At 40.9% G+C, this 13945-nt stretch overlaps 1 protein-coding gene across 17 annotated transcripts in view; it reads left to right on the forward strand.

The window, feature by feature from the left end:
* LOC113843485 (maestro heat-like repeat-containing protein family member 2B) overlaps positions 1-13945 on the forward strand; it is a 78103-nt gene that overhangs the window by 32056 nt on the left and 32102 nt on the right. For 10 of the 17 annotated variants that reach the window (XM_072037093.1, XM_072037097.1, XM_072037096.1 and 7 more), the window contains exons 1-4: positions 3792-5503; positions 5597-5705; positions 11567-11742; positions 11869-11969. The gene's annotated coding sequence lies outside the window, so the exon portion shown is untranslated. Of the gene's footprint in view, positions 1-922; positions 1001-1026; positions 5504-5583; positions 5706-11566; positions 11743-11868; positions 11970-13945 lie in introns of those variants that run through there. The other 7 variants (XM_072037089.1, XM_072037091.1, XM_072037092.1 and 4 more) reach the window with 7 other exon arrangements.

Genomic DNA, 13945 nt, shown 5'->3' on the forward strand with positions numbered 1-13945 from the left:
CGCATGCATGCAAAAGCAAAATTGCAGCAGGAAGGAAGGCTGTGTCTCAGGCAGCACAGCAAACAAAGCTCGTTCTGGCTCCTTTCATCAGTGCCTTCACTTGACAAGTGTTGATGGTGGTCGTAAATCAAGATTTTCATGCTCGCTCCAGTGCTAGTGATTTGTTCTGCCAGGTAAAACGCTCTTGCAGAACGCATGCTTATCAAGGCTTGCTTTTCTGCTTTTGGCAATCAAGGCTGCTAAAATACGTGAGGAAAAGTAACCAATAAGAACAAGTACTTTACAGTGCAAAATAAAATGGAGGCAATGGTACCTGCTGCCTGTCTTCTTCAATAACCCTAAAAGAGAGTCATTTTCATCCCATGCCTTCACTGAAAATATTCTTTGGGTGCTGTTCAATGTAAGCGGTGTATAAGAGCACTTCATGTGCAGGGAAAATTAGTATTCCATATTGACCCATGGAAAACTACCTGAGCTGGCGAAGGAGAGTAATTACTAGATCCTGGCTGACATGGCTTGAATTTTCCCTTATGATTTGAGCGGAACTGTCAGGTTTAGGGGATGTCTGAATTCCAAGTGTATTTTAGAGAGTTTAGTTGTCATCCACCTCCTTGCCTGATGAAACACTTGTGTTTATAATTCGACACAATTTCAGAGTGTTTTTGGATGAGGGCTGTCCTATATATCTCTGGTCAGGTTTTCTTTTTCTGCCTGGGTGCATGCACATTGTCTAAAGTAAGCAAACGGGTAATTTTGAAGGAGGAATTTTTATCTATAGGAGGCCCTACGTAACATGTAGGAACTTTTTGACAAAGTGGAATACAACGTTCTTGAAAATATGCTGTGGCTCCCTCTGTAGCTGAAGAATTTAAATTGATTTTTTTTAAATGGATTGTAATCATTACTTTTAATTTTCTTCTAGAAAATGCTTGCTACAGTTCAATAATGGAGGGAGGAAACAGCTGGTCTGCACATTCGTGAGTGAACAGCATTTAATAAGGTAATATGTTAATTTTCTAAGTGTCAAGAATTACCAATTCATGCCAAGCCAAATTAATGCATATTTTCACACAGCATGGTGAAGAGCTCCCTAAGTGAGTGCTGTTGCATTTTGGGTGCTTGTAAAGCAGCTAATTCTACTTTAAGAGTTAGAGGAGAGCCTCTATGTTGTGGGGATGCAGCCTTTTATAACAGAAGTGGCAGGTCACATCTAAGCTGCACCACTGTAGTCCCCTCAAAACCAAATCCAACAGAGCACTGCTAGCTTTAAGCAATGTGGTTATATTTGGTGCACAAACCCTAGGCTCCCATCCTTCTCCTAGCACAAAAAGCCCCATAGCATTTCAGTAATATGAATAAAAACTAATTTTCCTTTGTCTGCCAAGACAGCAATATGATATTGTTTGTAGTGTAGATAAAAATCAGTTCTCAAACTCTATTAAACTTCAGGCTAGGCTTTCTTTGCTCCTTCCCAAAAGCAGATAGTAAATATTGACTAAAGTAGGTCTATCAATATTTATCTTGAGGGGAAACTAAATCTTCCTGTTTGCAGAACTATAAAGTCATTTTATTAGGGGGAGAGATGACTCAAATGGTAAGTTTCCCAATAATAATCTCAGTGCCTTTCAGCAAGCTGAGTACATTAAAGGAATGATCGGCTAGGGCACATCTAGAACCGTTGATTTTCCCCAAATGAAGAAACTTGCTGAGGTGCAAAGGTAGAACTCCATGGAAGTCTGGAGTGCTCTGCCTCTTATGTAGGTGTCTAATGTAGTGCTCAAGAGCAAAACGTCTGGGTTTCTGCCTGTGAAAGTGCTGTTTGAATTCGGCACCATAAATTGAATATCATAAAACTAAATAAGGTTATTTTGATGTCTGGGATGCTTAGAGAGCAATTCTCTCCCCCCCAAAAAATTCCCAATTCTGTATGTCTCCAGGACCACAGAGGAATCTTCATCAAGGTTTACCTTGGAAGTTAAATATATATTCATATATCCCTTCTATAATCATCCCTTCTTGGATCTTTTCCTCCTCTGTGTCCTGTTCTAGGTAGACCCACTGCTTTTATATTCAAGCTTTTGAGCACGTCATTTCTCTAATCTGAAAGTAATTTGTTTTAACACCTTCACACGTGTGGTATGGTGATGACACTGTGGTGTCATCTCTGAGTTCTCGGCAGGGCTGCCCAAGTCAGTGCTAAACCAGGCTTAAGCTGTGTCAGAAGACAGCAAGTATCTAATAGAGAATGAAAAGTTTTTTGCGAGAGAAGGGTGAGGGTGGTGGTGGGAATATGGTGCAGAAAAAGCTCTGGGATATTATTTAATGCCATGCCTGTAGATCGAGGGCTTTAATAAAATAAAAAGAGCAAAGAGAAGACTCTGTGCACTCTGATGATGGATGAATATGCCTGCTTCGGTACTTCTGGGATGGATTAAGCTATTGAAAAAGCATTCAACATTGGCTAAAGAACTGTAATATATGTGAAATTCCACAGTTAATGCATCATTAAATAATTTGCTGGAACTGATTTATAGGTTCAATATACTACACTGTGTCAAACCATGTGGGATAATAAATGGTATCACAAAAATATACTATTGAAACTTTTGTTCTAATCAGTCTTTTGAGTTTTAGTAGACCATAGTTCTGCAGAATGGAATTGTCCTATTGATCCTGATAGAGTAATAGGTAATAGCTTCATGCTATGTATATTTTAAGGCTTTTTTAAGCAACCTGGTTTGTGGTCCAGTGAATCAGGCACTGGACTGTGACTTGTGGGACCCACACCCTGGTTGGTCCTTGCTCTGTCATTGAAACTCTGAGCTGCTGCTCTGAGTTCCTCCAGGCCGAATGCTGTAATGCTGACCGTGAGATCTGAGATCTTGAGATCCCTTCGCAGGGTACCATACAGCATCCTGTCATTTGGCTGCGTGTATTGGTTGCAGAGAACCTAGGATGTCAGAATGAGAAATAACATGTGAACCCAGCCTTCACAGGTCTTGTGTGACTTACTGCTTCCAGGGCACATCTTCCCACTCTATATATGCAATATTTGGAAGAGAAATGTTTGTTCCCTCCCTTCCAAAAGGCTTTTTTTTCTGAAGCATGTTGTAGGAAGAAAGCACCCCACTCCCCCATAACTGCTCCAATTCAGTGGTTAAAGCATTTACAGAAGCAACGAATAGGCTCAGTTCAGTTCAGATCTTGCCCAAAATATTATTCTCCTTGCCCTCCCCGTTCCAATTTCCAGAATATGCCTGACCTCAGGGTTGCAGGGTCTGGCTAAGCAACGTTCTCAGCCAATCTTGCTGAGTGATTGTTCTCGCATACATAAAATAATCATTTACCAGGCCAGGTAAGAAGGGATTTTTATTTTTATTTTTTATTTTTTTAGCTTGACAGACCAGTGGTGGGACTTTCAGTCACAGACAGTCCTGTCACCTAGTACCTAGAGGATTGCCTTTGTTCAAGTTTTTTTGCGGGCCAGAGCAAAGAGCCCTTATGCTGGCTGGTGCATTTAGATGCTACTATAACACCAATGGATGAGCTAAGTGTAATTAATAATTTATTTGATTAATTTAGCCTCTTTAAACTTCTGTACTGCATTGTTTGCAAACAAGGCTGTTTTTTTCCATCATACCGAATTATTAAGCAAATATTTTCTGCAGCTATATTTCAGCCTACGTGAAGTAATTGCTAAGGCTCATTTGAATCTTGAATCTGTTCATACTGTGTCATGCTTTGTCATGCTGTAATTAAAACCTGTCTTTTCACATTTTGTTGGAGTCCAGAGTACAATGATGACATGTAACACACGTAACTTCTACTGTTAGTAAAGCTGAAGGTGGTGGTAAGTAGAAAACATCCAAAAGGATGTCTTGTTACCTTGGTTAAAAGCAGCATTTTGAAAGTGTTGGGAATACTGAGAAGTGTGAGACCCCTTTTAGCAGTGATTTGGGCATTTTGGAGAAGATGGTATAATGTGATTTGAGTGCAACTTAACTTTTCTATGTGCCTGAGTGCAAGACTGTTTGCAAGCAGTGATTCACGAGAACTCTTAAGTTTATACATAGGAGGTGTCATTAATGTAATGACAGCCAAATCAAACACTGAAGGGAAGTGTTTCAGTGAGATGGAGAAGGATCCATATCTTCTGGCTAGATTATTAATCACAACCAGACGGCTCATGGAGGACCAGTGGTTTTAAAATGTCTTTTAGAGATTATCATGTTTTGGGGTGGAGGAATAACTCTTCCAACAATTAGGTGCTTAAAAAATTCAGTCAAGAGGTCAGTAAGTCTTATAATTTCATTACAAGATTTCCAAAAGCATCAGCGGTGCAGAGCACCCAGACCCCTTTGAGAGCTGATAGAACAGGTGCTAATAAAAGATGATATTCCACTGCTGAAGAGGGAGTAGATCCTGAAATGTTAGGTTTGTCAGTATTCATCATGGCGGTGCTCTTTAGGGTGTATATGCTCAACAGAAGTTGATGCGAATGTTAACTTCAGTTTCAATGGGTTCAAGAAGTACCTGGCACTCAAGGGGACTCAAGGCACCCAGGACTGCTAGCAAATTTTTGTGAAACCAGACCAATTTTATGCTGGTGCAAATCAGGCTAGTCTTACTGGCCTCTGTTGCAGAAATTGGTAAAGCATAATCAACCTACAGAGAAGTACTCTACTTTAGTCCAACTGAGAATCTGTCCTCAGGTATTCACTAACTTCCCTAGTTCACAGCAAATGTTTCCTAGATGAAATAGTGACCTAAATGCTTCCATCAACACCATCACTTTGTTAATACTGTTTTTACTCTATCACATAGCATGCAAAATATAGGTAGAGCAAGACAAGGGAAACTACCATCAAGATGGAAAACCAGCCAAAGGAGTCAAGTTTATTTTAAGCCTTGGAAATACACTAACTTTGGGAAAACAGGCACTTGTAAAGGACCTTGGTGAATTATTGTCCATTGTCAGAAATGTTGCAGCTAATTAGCAGCTAAAGCTTCCAGAGAGAAGAAACTGTGACATGATGGAATGGCTGTTCGCAGAGTCTCAGCCCATAGGTGTTTTGATGCTGGCAGTGTTATTGATGGGACTTCTACATTAAATTAATTTAAAGGGGGAGCCACAGCACAGGGCTTCTAAATAAAACAAATGTTCAGTATCTTGTGCCTGTTTGGTACTTGCTTACTGACCACTGCTTTTTCAATTAGTGTTTTCAGGAGATGCCATTCTGGTGGAAAGTGAGGTTTTATGGCCCTTCGTCTGCTCTGTGTCACTTACTACTACTGTTAGTGTTCTGCGTGTTATGGTGAGAGTTGGAGGCCTTGATCATTGCCTCCCTAAGCACAGAAGAACATAAGTCTTTGTCCCAAAGTATTTGCGCTGGATCGTCCATGGCCTTTTCCACACACAGTGTGTTATCTTAGCACTTCCAAAAAGCATGAGGAGTTTCATTGCACATGCAGTCACCTGCAGGATACCTGCTGTTGGCACTCAGTGAGTAAAGATTGACCAAATGATTGTTGTAGCTCTCAGACTGGCCACTCTCTGTGATTCTGCTTTTCTTTTAACTGCAGTATTTTGATGCAGCTTCCAGGGCACAAAAGAAGAAATGATGCAACTTGAGGTGAATCTTGGTGAGGAAGCAATCCAGCATGGCATGAATCGCCTGCCACTATCTGGAAATCACTTGTGTGAGGTAAAAGCATTTAAGTGGTGAATGAAATATCACCATCCTGGTTGCATAAAGGAATGAATAAAAAGAGATAGTATTGCCACATAGCCTGGTAAATCTTCTGGTCTTCTGAATGTACACTCACATCATCTCAAGAAAGACCTCTTTGTTTGCTTTCAGCTGTTAATTCCCATTTCTTCCTTGAAAGAGTTGCATGCAGACATGGCAACCTTACTCCTGTATACACTGATTCAGTATTGGCTGTGCTGAACGTGATTCAGAGTAACAAAACAAAAGATCATCGGCTTCTTGTATGTGGGTAGAATGAGCAGCATTGTTTGTGTCTCCTGGTGTAGTTTACCTCGTCAGAGGTGCTTTTGAAGAAATGTGTATTCTTTCATGGTTTAGGCAATTTTTATTCATCCAGGTCAGTATGTGCAAAAGGACGGAGGTAGAAATTAATTATTGCTGCTTGTGCGCTTTTGAGGCTTGCTTCTGCTAGTGTTATTAGAACCTGGATACTGTCTCTGGGATTTCAGTGAACAATTGGCAATTTACTGAGCCCCCTCCTCTTGCAGCTATTTCAGGAATTAGCTCTTCCTCTTGTGGCCATTGTCAACAGCTTCTGTTTGTTACAGGAGACTGAATCGTGCTCTCAGACTTGCTCAGGCTCAGATTCTGGCCTGAGATTTTTCTCTGCTGTGTTTATTCTCTTTAGCGGGAGACAAGCTTTTGGAAAATGGCTTCCAAAGCACTCTTCCTGCAGTGTGTGAGTTCCCCCTGCGTTTGGTCAAGCATAACAGGTACTTTGAATTGAACTTATAGTTGTTGCCACAAGTTTTGTTTTGAATGCTTTTCCTTGAAAGAGGTCACTATTCCTTTACAGGATGATCTCCCACGGAAGGTAGTCAAATTTAGCTGCTCATCCACCTCATAAATATTAAATTGTAGCTAATAAGTCCTTTTTTATTATTATTTTATTTTTCACAGTGGTAATTTGAAATTGTACTACAAATGCCTGGCCTGTCAAAGCCTGCATACTAATTATAAGTAAATGTGACTCTTCATCTTTATAAGGAAATAATAGCTTAATCTCAGGACTGTCACTTTTCATTGGGAATGATGAAGCCCGACAATGATGTCAAACAGCTTATCACAGCTGATACTTCAAAGGCTCTCAAGCTTGGTTAATCGGTGAAACAATAAAATAAGGAGACATTCAGCAGCCCAGTGAATGATTCGATTTGTATTTCTCCCATTCATAAGAGTCTGAGCTATCTTACTGAAGAATTATTATTTTGTGGGTGAATATAATTCAGTTTATGGGGAGACTTGCTTTTGGAAGATAATTAAAGGCAGATTGACTTTTTTGATTAGTGTGCACATAAACCCAGATTTTCCAAAATGCACTCAAACTGGGGTGAGATTTCTAGAAAAAATTGTGTTTTATTAATGGCGTTAACAGGCAGATCTGCAAAAATCATCAGCACATGGTAGATGCCATTTTGGAAAGCATGGCTAAATGCAATGGTGTGAAATAGGGGGGATTGGAGGTTATTTTTCTCATCATGGGTTTCTTTGAAAATTGAGCCAAGTACATCACAGTTAGAGTTGCTGGAACTTGCTTACTGCCAAACCTGGTGTTGGCCATTGGTAGTGGAGCTGCTTGTGAATTTTTGTCCCTATGGTCTTGGTCGAAGCTGCCATTCGCAGCATTCACTCGTCTCCAGCATCAGACTTCTTGTTTTCTCTTCCTTAGAGGTGGAATCTGACAGGTTTTCCATTGAGACGAGGATTTGGCTCACAGAGTCAAAGCAGATCCATCACGAGCATTTCTTAGTCGCAGTTAAGGTTCTCATCTACTGAAACCTGTGCCTGCTTTTCTTAAAAACAAAGAAATTTTCTTTTAGGAAGCTTGAACTGGAAAGACTTCAAAAAGCTGGCTGATGTTGGTTAGTTTCATCTAATGGCCCTTGCTCAGAAGCAAAATTTTTCTCCTTTGTGTAGGGTGTAGGAGCTCTTGGGACTTGAGAACAACTAAACAACTTTCTGGTTCTTGCCATGACCTAAAAGCATCCTTGAGCTAAGTTCAGTCCCCATTTCTTTGCGTTCCTGATTTTTGTGCACTACCTAAAAGCTCTGACTGCTTTTTGACAGCTTCATGTGGGCTCCCACCCACTGCCCATGGATCCGGGAGCTCCATGTAGACCCAGGGCCTGCAGTCCTTGCTCGAACAATGCTGTAGCTGTCTCTGTCTTCAGCCCTTCAGGATCAATAGAAGCCCTGATCTACTGGGTGGCATCTCTACTTATGGTAGTGTTGACTGGGCCATTTATAACAGTAGGGGTGTTGGATCTCAGCTGATCTGTAAGGTCCCTTCCAACCCAAGCTGCTCTGTGATATATTTACTGGACAGACAGGCCATGTAGCATTGCTCAGAGACAATTGTTCTCGTGGCTGTGGATTCTGGGGCTCCTGTCACTTTGGTAGCTCCTGGCATCAGGTGCTGTCAGTAAGGAATGTCAGAGACTCCCTTGAAGCTCCCCTATCTAGAGACATGTGGAGGCATGAGGTATGGAGAGTGATTTACCAGCGCCCCAAAGGAAGTGGTGCTTTCCTTGAAAGAGAAAGACACAAAATTAAGATCTCCAGGGACTTTGTATTTTTCCTCATCTATAATAAAAATTGAAGTACACGCAAAGCAGTGCATTTTTCCTCATCTATAATAAAAATTGAAGTACACGCAAAGCAGTGCAAAGCGCCTCAACAGTTTTATCCTGTTGTTATTCTACAGAGTTTCTGCTTCACTCCTGAGTTCCCATAGCTAGAAGATTCTTGCGAAATATGTATGTGTCTGTAGCGTTGGCATGATTGTACTGAAATCAATGAAGTAAAGCCTATGGAGCAGCAAAAAGCCTAATATACAACAGTATGAAGAGAAGCTTCAATGTGGAAAGGAACAGTTGTGTATATTCAGGATCTGACTCTTTGTCAGCTTCACTGTTTAAAACATACCTGCTAACACTCTCTTAATTTAATTCCAAGTAGGAAACTAGGTGTGGATATCAAGCGTTGCTTTTCCTTCTTTCAGTCTGAGGAAGAGAGCAAGAGAGGTGCTGAACAAAATATTGCTATGTAAACAACTGAACCTGTGGTTGCACTTGCCTCATGTAACAAGGTATTACAGCCTCGCGCATCACAGAACAAGTCTGTTTAGTAAATCCTGCACGCTGTTTTCTCATTGTCATTCAGAGCATTCCAGTCTCAGAGCATATTTCTTCTGATACATTTCGTCTCCAGGTGCCAACATAGAACTCAGAATTTGGTTCTGCCATTTTTCTTCCCATCGTTTAATGCTATTAGATTAATCAAAGGCCGTTCTGAGGCATACGCTCATCGTCTGAGGCAGGAGAGTGAAACTTGATTTTTATTTTTAAATTTAAATGCAGTTATGTTTCCAGGAGAGGTGGTGGGGGTGGGAGTAGTTTAGGGGGAACCCAAACATTATTCTTTCTAGAACAGAGAAATCCAAGCAATATCTCACTTGAGTATTATTATTTTAATTTTTTTTAGAATAGCTGCTAGGTCCCACACAAAGTCATACAATGGATTTTTAGGATCACAGGGACACAGGGCCAGGACTACACCCACTTTCTTCAGCGTCTTGTCCTCCACAACGCTTGGCATCAAATGCTTCTGCAGGAGATTGTGCCTTGCTACCCATGTCGTTCTCATACTGCTGTCTCGTAGTTAGATGTTGGTACTTCTGCATGAACTAGGTGCTCAGACCTTCAGTGTTTGTTCATAGACGTGCTGTTCTTTAGGGCTGCTAAGGAAAAAGTCATATCCTTTCATTATTTCTTTTTGCTGACCAGTCTACAACTTAAACCACAAACTTTTTACTTCCCTCCCCCCCCCCAGATCATCACTAAGTTTTTCCACAAGCCTCCAATTCACTTACAGATCCTGAAGCGCTGAGCTGCTGACTGTCAGTTGAATTGGTGCTCGGTAAACTCTCCAATGTCTCCTCCTGACTTCTCATGAGTGTTTGGAAGGAGTTCGAAAGGGTACGAGATGCTTCAGGGTATGTCAGTGTAATCCCTCTGCTCAGCACTTGCACCAGCAGCATACTGAATGGAGCCAAACTTTCCTGAGTTTGTTTCATCTTATTCTGTAATTATGCTTGGATCTGTGTGACAGCACACTTCTGTGTTGACTTGTAATGGACCTTACACAAGAGGCTGTGTATTCATCATCCTTTACAGTTTTTCATGTTGTTTTCACTAAAGTCAAAGGCTGCACTTCTAATTTCAGTAGGAACAGGACTGAGGTACTGCATTTCTTATGTTCCCTAACTAGAAGGAAGCTGTTCTGATAACCGCAGATGCTAAACACAGAAGGTCAATTATACATCACATTGTCAGAAGGAAAAAAAGAAAAAGGATGTTTGAAGGCAGATGCGAGTGTTTCCAGGAAGCCTCTTGGATCTGCATGATGACTTTATCCTTTAAACTCTCAAATTGTGAGCAAGCAACATGAAAAGGACACTTGTGATACTTTTCATCATGTTCAGCAATCATTGTAGTTTATCTCCTCTGTTTGTATTAATAACCCTTTGCAATTTTGACGCTGAAATCTGTTTTCTTCCCAAGAGTGTTCCCCTCTGTCACCCATGCACAAGCACCTGGTTGATGGGAGGCTGCTGACAGGGAAATTTTTTTTTTTTTTTTTGAGACACTCGTCTCCAGCATCAGACTTCTTGTTTTCTCTTAGAGACACTTTGAGACACTTTGTGTTGAGGAATTCTCCCAGCCTCTGGAATAGCCTCTTTTTTGGGGGGCAAGGTCATTGAGCACTAGAAAATGAAGGGTTCTGAAGGGATGGCTGGTGTTGTATTTCACAGCCTGAGCCTCACAGACATAAGGAGAGAGGAGAAAGCATAGACAAGGGAAGAGGAAGAAAGGAAGGTGTGGTGTTGGTCTTGTTTGCACAGAGGAGGAAAGATGAACCTTTTTAAGAATGTCTGTAGGGCTTAATTGTCTTGTGTATGGAAGAGAATGTTCCTTTCCTAACACATCTTTTAGCCCATCTTTGCCTCCGTTTGCAGGATCTATCCAGAGACACACATGTTTCTGTGGAACTTAAGGTCTAGAAATAACATTTTCTGTACCTTGAAGCAGGTCTAGCTTGGAGCTTGTTAGCCCCACAGTTGTTTAGGGGATGGAGGAAAGGGACAATGACATTTTAGAAATGGGTGAGTTGTTGGTAGGAAAATAATAGGATTTCAGGGGAACTTAGGAACTAATAGGCTTCTGGAACACTGTGCGAGGCTTCAGGTCTCCTCATTCTGTCCTGGAAAAAGACAAATTTTCCAAAGACACGGTGAGATTATCCAGAGAGAAAAGTAGACACACCTCTGCACCGGTGTGGCACTTCCTATACCTGCCTACGTGAAGTGGCAGCTTCCTGAAGCAAAAGCTCAGCCAAGGACCCCAGACCCTGACTTGGACTGCTTTGGTTTCATCCTGCATAGCAGTGAATCTCACCATCTGTTTCTTACGAATCAACTGCATTTCCAGCTTATTTCCCACCTGGCCCAATATCATAGAGGTAGATTCATAGGCAGGCACTCTCTGCCTAACATTGTCCCAGTGGCACAAAGCAAACATAAAGCAGGTCGTAAAGCCTGTTAAATTGAGTTTATGGTTGCTTTGTTGTGCTAGATATGTAGCCCACAAGATAGCAAGGAAATCAAACCACTGTCTTCTTCAAATGATATCCCACTGGAGGGCGTACAGCACCACTGCTTATCAGTAATTGTCTTTATTGTTTCTTTGGGTTCCCCCAGTTCCCATCTGCCCATTGTTTCCATTTGTTGCTTCTAGGTTGCTCCTGGAATTGCACATTTTTCATGGAAGGAACCAATTAATCTTTCCCAGTGTTACTACAGTGCTGTTTACTATGCTCTGGTGATCCATCACTTGCCCTTCTTTGGCTGCTCCAATGTAAATTGTCATAACTGTTATGGCAGCATGCCTGAAAGAAGGAATTATCATCTCAGGTAAGAAGAGAGATACTGAACTTGGAATTTGAGTCTGGAAGTAGAGTTTTACAGCTGCTTTGCACACAGGAGCTCGAAACCCAGTCTTTGGTGGAAGATTCTGAGCCATATTTCTCTTGTTTACAGTGGAGCAGTGGGACACGCCATGTAACTGCGTGATGTTCCTTCCAGTCCTGTTTCCTGTGGCGAGTGTGATGGCATGTGACACCTGTATGATCGTCCAGGAGGTCAGTGGATTTCAAAGAGCATTTTCTTTCTGTACTAACAAAGTATTGTTAGTATTATTATCCTTACACCTGGTTTATGCCCTCTTCCCTCTGACACACAACTTTAAGTTGTTCCTGTACAGGAAGTTGTTCTGATATTGTAGTACTTGGGAACAACTCTGCACAAGGTTTTGTTTTCTATCACTGGTGTGGTACTACAGCAACAATCAGCTGATGGCTGATCCACAAAAGAAACAGATTCTAGCACAGATAGCCAAAATATCCTGACAAGAGTTACAGTGAGGCACATTAGAAAGTCATATATTTACAATTCAGGACAGAGGTGTACTTACTATTTCTCTTCCCTGCTCGCCCCCTCACCCCCTCAAAGGAGAAAGGCAGATGCTAATGTAAAATCTCACTTCAAGCCTAAAGGAAATTGTGGAACTGTGAATAAAATGTGTTGCAGGTTTTCCAAAAAAGCAATTGTCTTTTGAAAGCACTGATGTGCTGAAGAGAAATGTTACCAGAAATGAACAAATGCTAATAAGACTTGTGAATGAAATCAGTTAAGCAGTTGCCATTTTCTGTTGATTTCATTACATTACATGAACCTCTAAATGATAAAACGTATTTTTGACAAAGCAATAATATTGATTTCTATATTCTGTTTCAAGAATATTTTCTATATTTTAAACTAATTCCAAATAGCTTTTGGACATTTAAAAAGTGTTTCCCCAACATTTTTTCTGTGGCGAGATCATTTCAAAAGGCAGTTATTTTTGAACACATCAATAAATGCTCTTCTAAATTTGGAGCCCTTAGACCTTATTTTGCTTCTTGGGCTGAATTTTTTAAAACAAGCATAAGACTAAAACATATACTTTAACCAGAAAATAAACCAAAGATAAGCTGAGCATCTGGTTTCACAATGAAGCTTTGAAAATTTCTTTGCGTGATCTGAAGACAAAAGATCAGATTAAGTACAAACATCGCTTACACCTTGAAAATAAATACAGCGGAAGTGACTAAGTTCTGTGTTATTTTTGTCCCATCAGAACATGGCATTAGAGGCTGCTTCTCCACTCTTTCTAGTACAGAAAACAAATGGATGGTCAGAAATAACAGTTTCCAGTGCATTAACAGCAAATAGAAAAATACATCAAAATGGGAAGCTCCATGTCAGAAGCATCAATTTCCTTTGCTCCCCATTTGGCTTGGGACAACCTTTGAGGGAAAGCATTGCATGAACATGAATGACAAGCAGGGAATGAAGATGGTGCTTGAAGGTGGAGTGGGAAATGAGTGCAAATGGTGTCAAATCCTTGCCACTAACAGATTCATCTTGCTGTTGGGGTACAATGGAGATGGATAGGAGAAGGCAGGAAGAAGTAATCTACTTTAGGAATTTGTTTAGCAGAAACATAGCTGAAGTAAAGTGATAATACACAGACTTAATAGTGAAATATAATCAGATTCACATCAGCTCTTGCTGGACAATAACTCTGATCTGTGTCTTTGTATAAGCCTAATACATAGTGGTTCACATTTCATTCCCTCTGCTTTATTTTCAGTATTGAGTTCCAACTCTCTATAGCAATGCATTTTAGAACAGTGACTGATCAGCTTGGGGACTTAGATGCTGTAGTACTGGCTGAGTTAAGCAACAGACATTGCTTTAGGAATAGTGAGGGAGACTTCATAGTGTGTAAGTTCTATGATTCCTCGTTAATTGACACCAGTGCTCTGCTGATTTCAGAGATGCAACTCGTCGAGCTGGATCTAGAGTGTGAACGCAGTACCTCCATACGTGGCAGTGCCAGACATGCTAGACAAGCTGTTGGTGTTTGGACAGCTTTCCACCCTCTGCCCCCATTCCTAATCTGAAAACCTGACAGAGAAACAAGAGAAGCATTTTATTATGAGAGTAATTTATATGCGCTTAAATACACAGGCAAGGCTGAAGTGTGTCTTGTGCCTTTTCAGAGGATTCCTTA

This window comes from Anas platyrhynchos, chromosome 4 (assembly GCF_047663525.1).
Source record: "Anas platyrhynchos isolate ZD024472 breed Pekin duck chromosome 4, IASCAAS_PekinDuck_T2T, whole genome shotgun sequence".
In the NCBI taxonomy this organism is placed as follows: Eukaryota; Metazoa; Chordata; class Aves; order Anseriformes; family Anatidae; genus Anas; species Anas platyrhynchos.